This window comes from Antechinus flavipes, chromosome 1 (assembly GCF_016432865.1).
Source record: "Antechinus flavipes isolate AdamAnt ecotype Samford, QLD, Australia chromosome 1, AdamAnt_v2, whole genome shotgun sequence".
NCBI classification, from domain to species: domain Eukaryota; kingdom Metazoa; phylum Chordata; class Mammalia; order Dasyuromorphia; family Dasyuridae; genus Antechinus; species Antechinus flavipes.
This window is the reverse complement of record NC_067398.1, coordinates 218744551-218756894: the sequence shown is the minus strand read 5'-3', so window position 1 is coordinate 218756894 and position 12344 is coordinate 218744551.

Sequence of the window (12344 nt, the reverse complement as noted above, 5' to 3'; positions counted from 1 at the left end):
TTCATCTTTCCTCCTTTTAATTGGCAGAGTATTTCAAAGTACTGCAGCTTGGAGAAATCATACATTATAACCCAGAGATATTTAATGTTAATTCTGGTGGCATTCAGGTACAACTGCCCTGTGTATCAGTTGAAATGATTCCATTAGAAATTGAATAATCTAAGCAGTCTCAAGGAAAAAAAAGTCTTCAAGAAGCTTTTTTTTAAAATTTGTTTTCTTTATATGAGGTGTCAGCATTTTTAATTTATAAATTCCTGTTAGGGGAATACAGTCATTCTTGGAAGACATTTAAAAGCATGAAGTATTGACCTGGCTGGTACTTTTGTTATTTTGTTTCAGGATGGGGAGAGTCTACTCAATTAAATTGAATAGTTTTAATTTGATCCAAAGTTCTAAAACATCTGGTTACTCTAGAAATATGACATTCTTTACTCAGATTTTTAATAAAAATTGTGGAAAGGCAAAAAAGATAAAAGAATAGGGAAATAAAAGGGAAAACAAAGACAATCTATAGTAGAATGTAAAAAAAAAAAATCCAATATATGAAAGCTTCTGAATCCTTAACTATTTTGCTTTTCTTTGCCTGGCAATGTATGCCTTTCAATTAAGACTTGTTGAACTGAATGACATAAAGACATTTCTTTAAAGGTTTTATTGGTGGAGAAACAAATTAAGAGTCAAAAGATCAAATAATTTGCTAATATTGTTAATATAATTGATTCTTCATCTATGTATAATCAGAAGCTGAAGATGTTTGACAAGCTACCATCCACCATCAAATAAGAAGTATAAAACAACTTCCTGCCTACACAACAAGAATATTAAATAAATAGAATGACTCTATAGGGAAGAAATGGAAGGGTTTTTTTTTGCTACTTTCTCTCACAAAGAAAATATATAGTGGATTTTGGTGCATGCATAGTTTGATCAGTATAATTATTTCCTCAACTATTATTCCTTGCAAATACTCTGTCTTTTTATTCTGCACTATTTATTCTGTCCATAAATGCTCACTAGAGAACCAATACAGTCCTTTTTAACATTTTAGCAGTACCATTCAGTTGTTCAGTCATGTCCAAATCTTCAGTATCCCATAGATCATAGCATGTAAGAGCCTTCTAACCCTTTTAACATCAGTTCAATAGCATATTACATTTTTCTTTAACCCTTTGATGTTATTTCAGATACTACTAGGCACCCCTAAATGACTATAAATTGGAAACTTTTCAGTCCTTAAAATGAGTCTCTTCAAAAAATGGAGTGTAGTTTCAATAAGGGAAATCAAAGGAAATAAGCATGTGAGTGATTTGAAAATATCAATTATATATTTAATGGTACAGTGGTAGTGAAAGATCTAAGAAATATCCCCTTCATTTGTAAAAATGAACCTGAGAAATAGATGATGGTCTTCATAAGCACCCTGAGATACACATTTAAATATTAAAATAGACTTCAAATGTGTACTGAATTAAATTTAAAAAAATATAAATGCTACACAATGAAAAGAAAATTGAATAAAGTAGTATAACTTTTTACTCTTTCTAGTAAATGAAACTTATTCCCCTCATGCTGTTTTGATTAGTGCACTACATGAAATCAAAATAAAATTCTAAATGGATCTTTCTATTCATCAAAAAAAATACCCAAATATTTTATGGAAGACTTGGGCATTCATATTTGATCAAGAAAAATAGTGTTGACAACATTAATGGTTTTTGTAGTAGTTTTCTGCATTCAGAAATAAGAGATATCCTGGAGATTTTGAATTCTTGCTTTTCATTATCAATTTATGCACTGATTAAAGCACATGAGTGCAAATAAGATTATGAAAACCAGTAAAATTTGTAGGCATTAAATTATCCTGGTCAACTTCTATTTCAGATTTGAAGAGCAATTGCAAATAAATTTATATTCAAGTGTGGCAATTTTATATAACTCAATCAGCAAACATTTATCAAGCATTTAATGTGCTGAAATCTGAGGATATAATGACAAATGTCAAAACAGGCCCTGATCTCAATGTACTGATATTGTAGAGAGTAGATATCCATATATTTACATAGATATATACAAAAATGATTAAAAATGACTTTGGGCAGGGAAGATTTTAAAATCTAGGATGATCAGGGAAGGTTTCATGGAGAAATAGGTCTTCAACTATGTCTTGAAGCAAGCTAGGATTGTGAAACAAATATGAATAGGATTCATTTTAGTCGTGGGGGACAGCTGGCACAAAGACAAGGACCAGAAGATGGGAGTGATGGGTTTAAGGAATGACAAGACAAATCTTGAGGAACCACAGTATGTGTAAATAGGAATAATATACAATAGGAATACAATACTTAAAAGATAGGTTGGAGCCAGAATAGGACTTTAAATGTCACATAGAGGAAGATAATAATAGCTAATAATAAGTATTAATAATAACAATCAGCTAATAACGTAGCTAATAATAGCTAACATTTATATTGTACATCTTTTTCATTCCAGTTCTGTCCATAGTAAGACTTAGCCACTGAAAATATTTTGAGTAGGTAAATAATATAGTCAGACTTGTTCTTTTGGGGAGAAATAGTAGCTGTGTGAAGAATGAATAGGGGTACTGTTTGAGCAGGGAATATTTTTAGAGATTATATCAATAGTACAGGATGTGGATGAATAAAGATTGTTGTATGAGAAAGCAAAGAGAATGATTGCAAGAAAGAAAGAGACAGGAGGGAGAGACACACAGAGAGATATTGAATAGAAAAAATATTATTTTGAAATTTAGTCTACATATACAAAGAATGAGATAAGGAGTAGAGGATGACCCAGAGGTTAAAGACCTCATAACTAGATGGAATGATTGTTACATCAACAAAAATGAATAAATTCACAGATTATGTGAGTTTGGCGAGAATAATAGAGTTCCAGTTTTGAACATGTTAATTTAAACTTGTTTCTGGGCTAATCAGTATACAATGTCCAGAAGGCATTGGGTGAAATAGGGTGAGAAATATTGGCTTAGAAATCATCAACATTGGGATAGTAAACCTCTGTGAACAAACAAAATCACTGAGAGAGAATATGAAGATAGAGAACTAGTCCCAATATAGATCCTTGGGGGCATATCTACATTTAGACATAACCTTCTCTTGCCTTGCTTTCCTTGCCTTCCCTTTGTTTCCCTTCCTTTCTTTTCCCTCCCCCTTGTCTTCCCTTCCATGTAGTTTGCATTGTTCAATTTGGTAACTTTATCTAGAATTAAATTTCATTTAGTTTAAATTTCGACTGCTAATCTTTAATCATAGAATTGTATGAAAAACAATTAATTCTCAGTTAAATTCATGTTTTTGAAGAAGAGGAAACTGGAGCCCAGAGAGTTTTAGCTGTTTAACCAAAGTCACACAGCTAGTTATTACAATGTGAGACTAAAAGCATCAATTATAGGTTCACATCAATCATCTACCAGTAAGGTAGCATAGTAGACATTCATATCATAGGAAACTACTTCACCTCCAAAATTTCAAACTACGACGTTTTCATCTCCAAGAACATCTCTCATTGTTTTACATAAGTAAATTTTTTCCCTTCTCTAATGAATTTGATCTTTATCCTCATCCTCCAGTTCCTTTATTCTTCTCTGTTGAACCTATAATCTCCTATACCTACATATACACAAATACACACACATATACACAGAGTCCATGCACATTGCTTTGTCTTTTCTCATATTTCATTGCTTTATCCTTATCATGTATATGTTGTATTCTACAATTTGAACAAAATTGTCTGAGGAAGATAAATGCATACATAAGTGTGTTATTTGTGTTTTGTTTATATATACATATAGATAAGATACAAAAATAAGGATATCACTTTTCACAACAAAAATGAAAATATATAGAAGAAAAAAGAGGTAAAAAATTATTCATTGTTTTTTTTTTTTTTGATGAAGTATGGGTGTCAATAAAGTTGGCCTAAGTATATGACTTTTGTCTTCTGAGAGTTTGGAACTTGTCTCCAAAATTAAATTATACAATGCTGTACCAGTATAATTTCCCAATCTTCAATCTCAAATAAGTCTTCACTGTTGTTTAGTAATCTTTTTATTTATGTTTATTAAATTTTCACAACTAAGTTAAATCCCATTTTCCTGATTGTTAGAATATGACCCATCTCACTACTTTAATAAAGACAGAGAACAGCTTTCCCAAATTCTTTTAGTTTCCTTCCTTTTCAGCTCAATTTTTTTTTCCTGTATTTTTATTTCATCATTCTTACTTAATATCTTCACTGGGATATGTTCTCCAACCTCATATAAAAATCTTTAAAAGCAAACCACCCTCCTTCCCCCTTTCTATATTTTTGTACTGTATCAATATAAGAGCTGTGATTTTTTTTTCTTTTTCAAAGCTAACCCATTTTGCTTAAAACACAAGATTTCATTTACCCACAAATCTACCAGACCTTTATTCCATCCATCATCTCTTCTCAAGAAATTCTCCTCTCTCTTCATCTGGACTACATACAGATTTTTCAAGTACTTAGAAGCTGATGTTTTTTAAAAGGAAAAGTGAATATATAGGCATGTATATATCTATCCACATGAATTTATGTATGTGCATGTGTGTGTGTGTATATATATATATATATATATATATATATATATATATCTGTGTGTGTGTGTGTGTGTGTGTGTGTGTGTGTGTTATATTCCCTTATTATGGAGATCTTCTACATTATTGCTTTAGTTCTCATTTCCTTTTTGCTGGTAAACACCTTCAAAAGACAGGTCATATCAAATGCTTCTGTGTCATCCACAATTCATTTGATGAAACTTTGTAATCCAGACTCTAGCCCTATTAATGATCCTGTTAAAGGCTATATAAGAGTGTATAACTATAAAACTCAAAACTCTTTTTATAGTCATTATTCTCCAGATATTTAAGAGTAATGTTTAAAATTGTTGACCCTCTTTTCCCCTCACATATTCTCTTTCCTTTATTTTGGTGACAGTGCATGCTTCTCAGTCTATTACTACCTTTAATCACTTCCTACTATATAAAATGCATTGAGAATATAATCTCCTCCCATCCTCCCTCCAAAAAAGCCACATTAACTATCAGTCCTAATCCTTAAGAAATTATCTATTTTTTGCTGTTGGAGCTTGAAAATTTTATTTTTAAAGTAGATTTTAGTGATACCCTGGCTTTGTTTTTATCATAAGATTTTGTTGAAAACAAATAATTAAACTTTCCCATGTGGAAATTAAACAAACAAACAATTAAACAAGAATTATTAACCTTGGTTCAATAGATGTAATTCAAAAGTTCATAAAATTGGATGGGGGAAAATGACTTTTTTTTTTTTTTACTAATATCTAACTGAAAAGTAATATGTCTTTCAATAATGGCTTTTATAAAATTATTTTTAACAATGAGTCCATACCTTCAGCAGATTACTGAAAGGAAAGTAACATCATATACAAAATTCTGTCCTAGTGAACTTTGGTTCTTTGATATGAAGATGAAGTGATTTTTAAAATTGTTTTGTATATGTAAACTTTATTGGTTTTCTAATTATCCAATGTTCATATTCTTTTTATTAATCTTTTCATTCACTCCATTTCAATCTTTATGTATATTTTAACTTTCATTTTGCATCAGTTTACATAAATCTTCATATTTTCTTGATTTTCTGATATTCATAATTTCTTATGAATAATAATATTTTAGGACTTTTATAATCCAGAGATTTCTCAATGACTTTTCTAATGTATCAGCACATGCTTTGCATCCTGGATTCTGGTTTGTTTTGTTGTTGTTTGTTTGTTTGTTTCTTTTTTTTTTTTTTTAACAATGGAAAGACTGTTGCTCTCAATATTTTCATATGTAATTGTGCCATCTATTATTTTTTTTTTGGACTAAATGCTTGATAGTGGGATCACTGAATCACAGGAAATATATATATATATATATATTATATATATATATATCTGTGTGTGTGTGTGTGTGTGTGTGTGTGTGTGTGTTATATTCCCTTACTATGGAGATCTTCTACATTATTGCTTTAGTTCTCATTTCCTTTTTGCTGGTAAACACCTTCAAAAGACAGGTCATATCAAATGCTTCTGAGTCATCCACAATTCATTTGATGAAACTTTGTAATCCAGACTCTAGCCCTATTAATGATCCTGTTAAAGGCTATATAAGAGTGTATAACTATAAAACTCAAAACTCTTTTTATAGTCATTATTCTCCAGATATTTAAGAGTAATGTTTAAAATTGTTGACCCTCTTTTCCCCTCACATATTCTCTTTCCTTTATTTTGGTGACAGTGCATGCTTCTCAGTCTATTACTACCTTTAATCACTTCCTACTATATAAAATGCATTGAGAATATAATCTCCTCCCATCCTCCCTCCAAAAAAGCCACATTAACTATCAGTCCTAATCCTTAAGAAATTATCTATTTTTTGCTGTTGGAGCTTGAAAATTTTATTTTTAAAGTAGATTTTAGTGATACCCTGGCTTTGTTTTTATCATAAGATTTTGTTGAAAACAAATAATTAAACTTTCCCATGTGGAAATTAAACAAACAAACAATTAAACAAGAATTATTAACCTTGGTTCAATAGATGTAATTCAAAAGTTCATAAAATTGGATGGGGGAAAATGACTTTTTTTTTTTTTTTACTAATATCTAACTGAAAAGTAATATGTCTTTCAATAATGGCTTTTATAAAATTATTTTTAACAATGAGTCCATACCTTCAGCAGATTACTGAAAGGAAAGTAACATCATATACAAAATTCTGTCCTAGTGAACTTTGGTTCTTTGATATGAAGATGAAATGATTTTTAAAATTGTTTTGTATATGTAAACTTTATTGGTTTTCTAATTATCCAATGTTCGTATTCTTTTTATTAATCTTTTCATTCACTCCATTTCAATCTTTATGTATATTTTAACTTTCATTTTGCATCATTTTACATAAATCTTCATATTTTCTTGATTTTCTGATATTCATAATTTCTTATGAATAATAATATTTTAGGACTTTTATAATCCAGAGATTTCTCAATGACTTTTCTAATGTATCAGCACATGCTTTGCATCCTGGATTCTGTTTTGTTTTGTTGTTGTTTGTTTGTTTGTTTCTTTTTTTTTTTTTTTAACAATGGAAAGACTGTTGCTCTCAATATTTTCATATGTAATTGTGCCATCTATTTTTTTTTTTTTGGACTAAATGCTTGATAGTGGGATCACTGAATCACAGGAAATATATATATATGTATATATATATATAAGTTACTTTTTAAAAAATACATTCCATATTGTTGTCTAGCAGCTTTATATTAATTTTTACTCAACCTGTATTATATTAGCATGCCTATCTTTCTTGAGATTCTACAATGACCATTCAATTAAAATTTTTTAAAAATAATTTTTAAGAGCAGGGGGAAAAGATAATTCAATTTCCTTTGCTGTCACTATTAATGTTTGAAGCATTTCTTCAGTTGTTACTTGAAGTTTTCATTTTTCCTGAAAAGTATTTCTATTCATGCTTTGACCACTTTACATACATACACACACACACACACACACACACACACACACATAATGTGTACATATATTTATATATTTCTTGCTCACATTTTTGTCAGTGATATTATATGAAAATGCCTTTCTCAATCCTATTTTCATTGTGGTTCCCTTCCACACCCCAATATATTTTATTGAAAACTTTGCAGTCAAAACTATTGATTTTGACTTTATCTCCACTTTCCGTGTTTGATTGTTTGATATTCCTTCTGGCAATAGAGATGAAAGGTGCTTCCTCCTGATCTCTTTTATTTAGTTTAGCTTAATTAATTTTTTAAATAGTGGGTCATTTTATATTTTGGTAACATTTATTTTGAGTTTAATATAGCATATGATATAATATGTTAATACAAATCAAATGTCTTTTTTATTATTATATCTTTTTATTTACAAGTTATATGCATGGGTAATTTTACAGCACTGACAATTGCCAAACCTTTTGTTCCAATTTTTCCCTTCCTTTCTCCTATCCCTTCCCCCAGATGGCAGGTTGACCAATACATGATAAGCATGTTTAAGTATAAATTAAGTACAAAATAAGCATACATGTCCTAACAGTTATTTTGTTGTACAAAAAGAACTGAAGTTTGAAATATTATACTATTAGCCTGTGAAGGAAAAAAAAATGCAGGCAGACAAAAATATAGGGATTGGGAATTCTATGTAATAGTTCATAGTCATAGCTGGTTCAATTCATTACTGCTCTATTGGAGTTGCTTTGGTTCATCTCATTGTTGAAGAAGGCCACGTCCATCAGAATAGATCATCATATAGTATTGTTGTTGAAGTATATAATGATCTCCTGTTTGTAAATCAAATTTCTAACATGGCTTTTCTATTTTTTGGGAAGATATTTTTGTCAAAAAGTTTTTTTCTTAATAATTTAGTAGATTTATTATATACCAAGCTGTTATTTTTCATTGTTCTTTTACTTATTTATCGATTCTATTCCATGTATGTACTTTGGTGATTTTAATGAGTTTCAAACAATTTTTTACATCTACAAAATTAAAGTATTTCAATTGATATTTTTAGATCTTTTGTTCTTCCAAATGAACTTTTTTTTTTTTTTTTTTTGGCTTTGTCTCATTTTAGAAATCATCCACCGAATTTTTGTTATGCTAATTATATTATTTAGGTCATTATAATTTTTATTAAATTAATGTGACCCAACCATGAGTAATGAATAGTTTTACTGCTATTTGAGTCTATTTAATTCTATAAAGAGAGTAATTATAAACTTTATTTAATCTTTTACATCTATCATGTTCTTTATATCTATTATTAATTTTATACTTTTTATTTAAGTACACTTACTTGTGACATGTAAAGACATTTTCCCATATATTTTATGCATTTTGTAATTACTATGATAAATTTTCATGTTACTATTTCTTATTTTATTTCATAACATTTGTAGTTGTATTTTGTAGTCTGTAATTTGTAGTTGTATTTTGTAACAGTTTTACTTGTCTGAATGTTAAGTTGAAAGAAAGCCAAAAAGGAAAAAAAAATGCATTTTTTGTAATACAGGTAGTGAAAACAAAGATAATTGCACCTTTTCTTTTCCCCCAAGGGGATTCCAATTCCTTAGAAATCACCTCTCAACTCTCGGTGTAGAATACACCCCATGTACATGCATGAGAAGAGAGGAGAAAAATGAGTGAGAGCATATGACTTGTTAGAACAGCCCTAACCAAGACTTTAAAATGATACTGTAACTTCTCTTAGCCCAACACACATAAGGAAATCTTTAAGTCAAGTTTAATTTCAAATTTGAGGATTTTATTTGAAATGAATAAACTAATAGTATTTTTTGTTTTTATTGTTTTGGTTTAGTCACCAGGCAGGAGAAGTCCTATTATTTCTGGGCCAGGGCTTGAAATGTGATCTGTTATAGATCTCTATATGCCCAAACTAAATAAACATTTTTCCTCCTTCCTGTGAACTCTGTTTTCAATTAAGAACTGATATGAATCAAAAGTATTTAAATAGGTCAAATTGTATCTATGGTGCCCTAGTTTTGAAAAATACAAGTTACAGCAAGTTATATTAGAAAAATAAATCTTTAAAGAACAGAGAGCTCTACAATGTAAATTGTCCATTAAAAAAAAAAAAGGGAGGTTGAAAGACAATACTATAATACATCTTACCTGTTCTCTCTATTTTCCATCAAAAGAGAGTTCTCTTATAATTATGAAGTAGAGCTAACCCGTGTGTTCTGTCTTACAACTCCTTTCTCCACATCATATGTGTCATCTAACAGTGCTGCAGCCATACTTCTCCTTTTTCCACCCGCAATATCTCTGTCCCATTTCTGTACACGACTACTGCAAGATTTTCCAATTCTCTTCTAGCCTGGAAACAGTCAACTGTCTCCTTCACACTATACTTCTGAAGAACAAATAAAGCATGTTGGCATCTCAAAAGCCCACCTTATCCAAATAAGCTTCAGTAAGTTACCTACCAAATATTTTATTGACTTTTGTGTTTATATTGAATTAGACTTCTTCTTGAAATACTTTTTTTATGGTTTTAGTTCTGTGTTGTTGTTTTTATTCTTTTATTTTCCTCTCTCTACTATATACGTATGCTGATTATTTTGTGAATTTATTTTATTTCATCAACTCAATCAATATGTGTATTACTTTTTTTTTTGCTGATTTTCTGGGGTTTTCTAAGTATACCAGTACACTACCTGAAAATAAAAATGATTTTCAGTCTGTTTTTACCCTTAATTCTATTTTTATGTCTCGTCAAATAAGTGTAGGGAAAGGAGACATTTTTGTTTCACTCATGATGTAATTGGAAAACTCAAGCTATTTTTCCATTATAAATAATGTAATGGGAGGAGGATTTTGGGAAAATGGGGAAGTAGGTTGGTAAATTTCAAGCTCTCCAGATTTTCTCCACAAATAGAAGAAATTTTCATCTCAGGGTGAACATAGAGTAGTCAAAAATCAAAAAGAGTTAGGAAATAACAATGGTCTTTCTGGTACAATCCAAGAAAATCTGAAGAAAGACCCCAGCACAGGGATTAACCTATGTGAAGTGCAAACACATGCAGTCTACTTCCATGAACATCAAATGGGGAGCTCTGGAGCTAGCGAGGTGTGGCTAGAACATCAACAGGCATCACAGAAACTTTCATGTCCTGGACAACATTTAGAGCTGGATCCAGGAAGATTGAGCAGACTTCACCTGATTAGAAATTCCAGGCACAGCTGTATTGCAGAGATGAGATCCTGGTTGAGAAGGAGCCAGCATATGCATAAATAAGACAGGGAAAATACTGGTTGTGGGCACTTGCTAGAGGATAGAGTTCTTGATTTCGGATCCCAGGTCAGATGGGAGAATCAAGTGAAGCTAGATGCTCCATCCCTCACCCTATTCTTAGAAGTGCTTAAACTAATATCTCTTATTTTTTAAAAAAAAGATGAATTGGCAAAGAAGAAAGAACCCTACCATAGAAACTTACTATAGGAATAGGAAGACTGAAGTTCATTTTCAGAGGAGAACACTGAAGGAAAAAGAACTTCTAGCTGAAAGAGTGATGTGAAATGATTCCCTGCCCAGAGAGAATTTATACAAGAACTTAAAAAAATAATTTAAAAATTAAATGAGAGAGAGTGAGGAAAAACTAAACAGAATTGCAAATCATCTGAGAAAAACAAAAAGATTACTAAAAAAAACTATTAACCAATTAGAAAAGGAAATACCTCAAAGATGATTTTAAAAAAAATGGAATTGGGAAAGGGGAAGCCAGTGAAGTTATGAAAGACCAAGAAGTAGCAAAACAAATTCTAAAGAATGAGAAAATAGAACAGAATGTGAAATATCTTATGAGAAAAATAAGAGATCTGAAGAATAGATCAGGAAGAGAAAATATAATAATAACTGGACTGCTTTAAAGTCATGACCAAAAAAATGAAGCTTGACACACTAATGTCAGAAATAATCCAAGAAAATTGTGCTGGATTAATGGAACATGAGATGAAAGTAGAACTAGGAAAAAATCCACTGAACACTGCCTCAGTGTGATCCTTTATGGAAAACACATATTATTGCCAAATTTCAAAACCTCCAGATCAAAGAGAAAATTTTGCAAAAAGAAAAAAAAAAGAAAAAAAATAATTCAAATATGTTGGAGTTATAAAGAAATTTGTGCAGTACTTATCAGCAACAACAATAGAAGGTCACAGGAATCATATTTACTTGCAATCCAAAGAACTTTGGCCAAAGATATCATATCCAGCAAAATTATTTATAATATTGAATGAGAAAAGTTCAATGATCTGGAAGATTTTCAGGACGTTCTATCAACTAAACCTAAACTTTAAAAAATTTAACATATAAGAGCCACTATCAAAGCTCAATTTCAAGGAACGCAACATGGACAAATTGTTTATATTTTTTACATGGGAAATCTCTACCATATGTTTAAGATTGATATCAACAATATGGTAGCTTAAAAGAAAAATCAGGCAGAATTAAGATAAAAATAGTAATTATGTTATACAAATGAGGTGCAGAGGAAGAATAGACTCAGAGGCATTAGAGTGGGGAGGAAGGCTTGGTAGTTTTGAAAACCTACTAAAAGCCTATTTAACCTATTAGGCAACACTACATATATACCATAAAGGGTATAGCATCCTCCAAAATGTATAAAGAAATAAGGGGGAAGGGATGCGGGGAAGCAAAGGATCAGGGAAGAGGACAAGGGAGGGATCCATGGGTGGAGGGCAGGTTAAGCAAT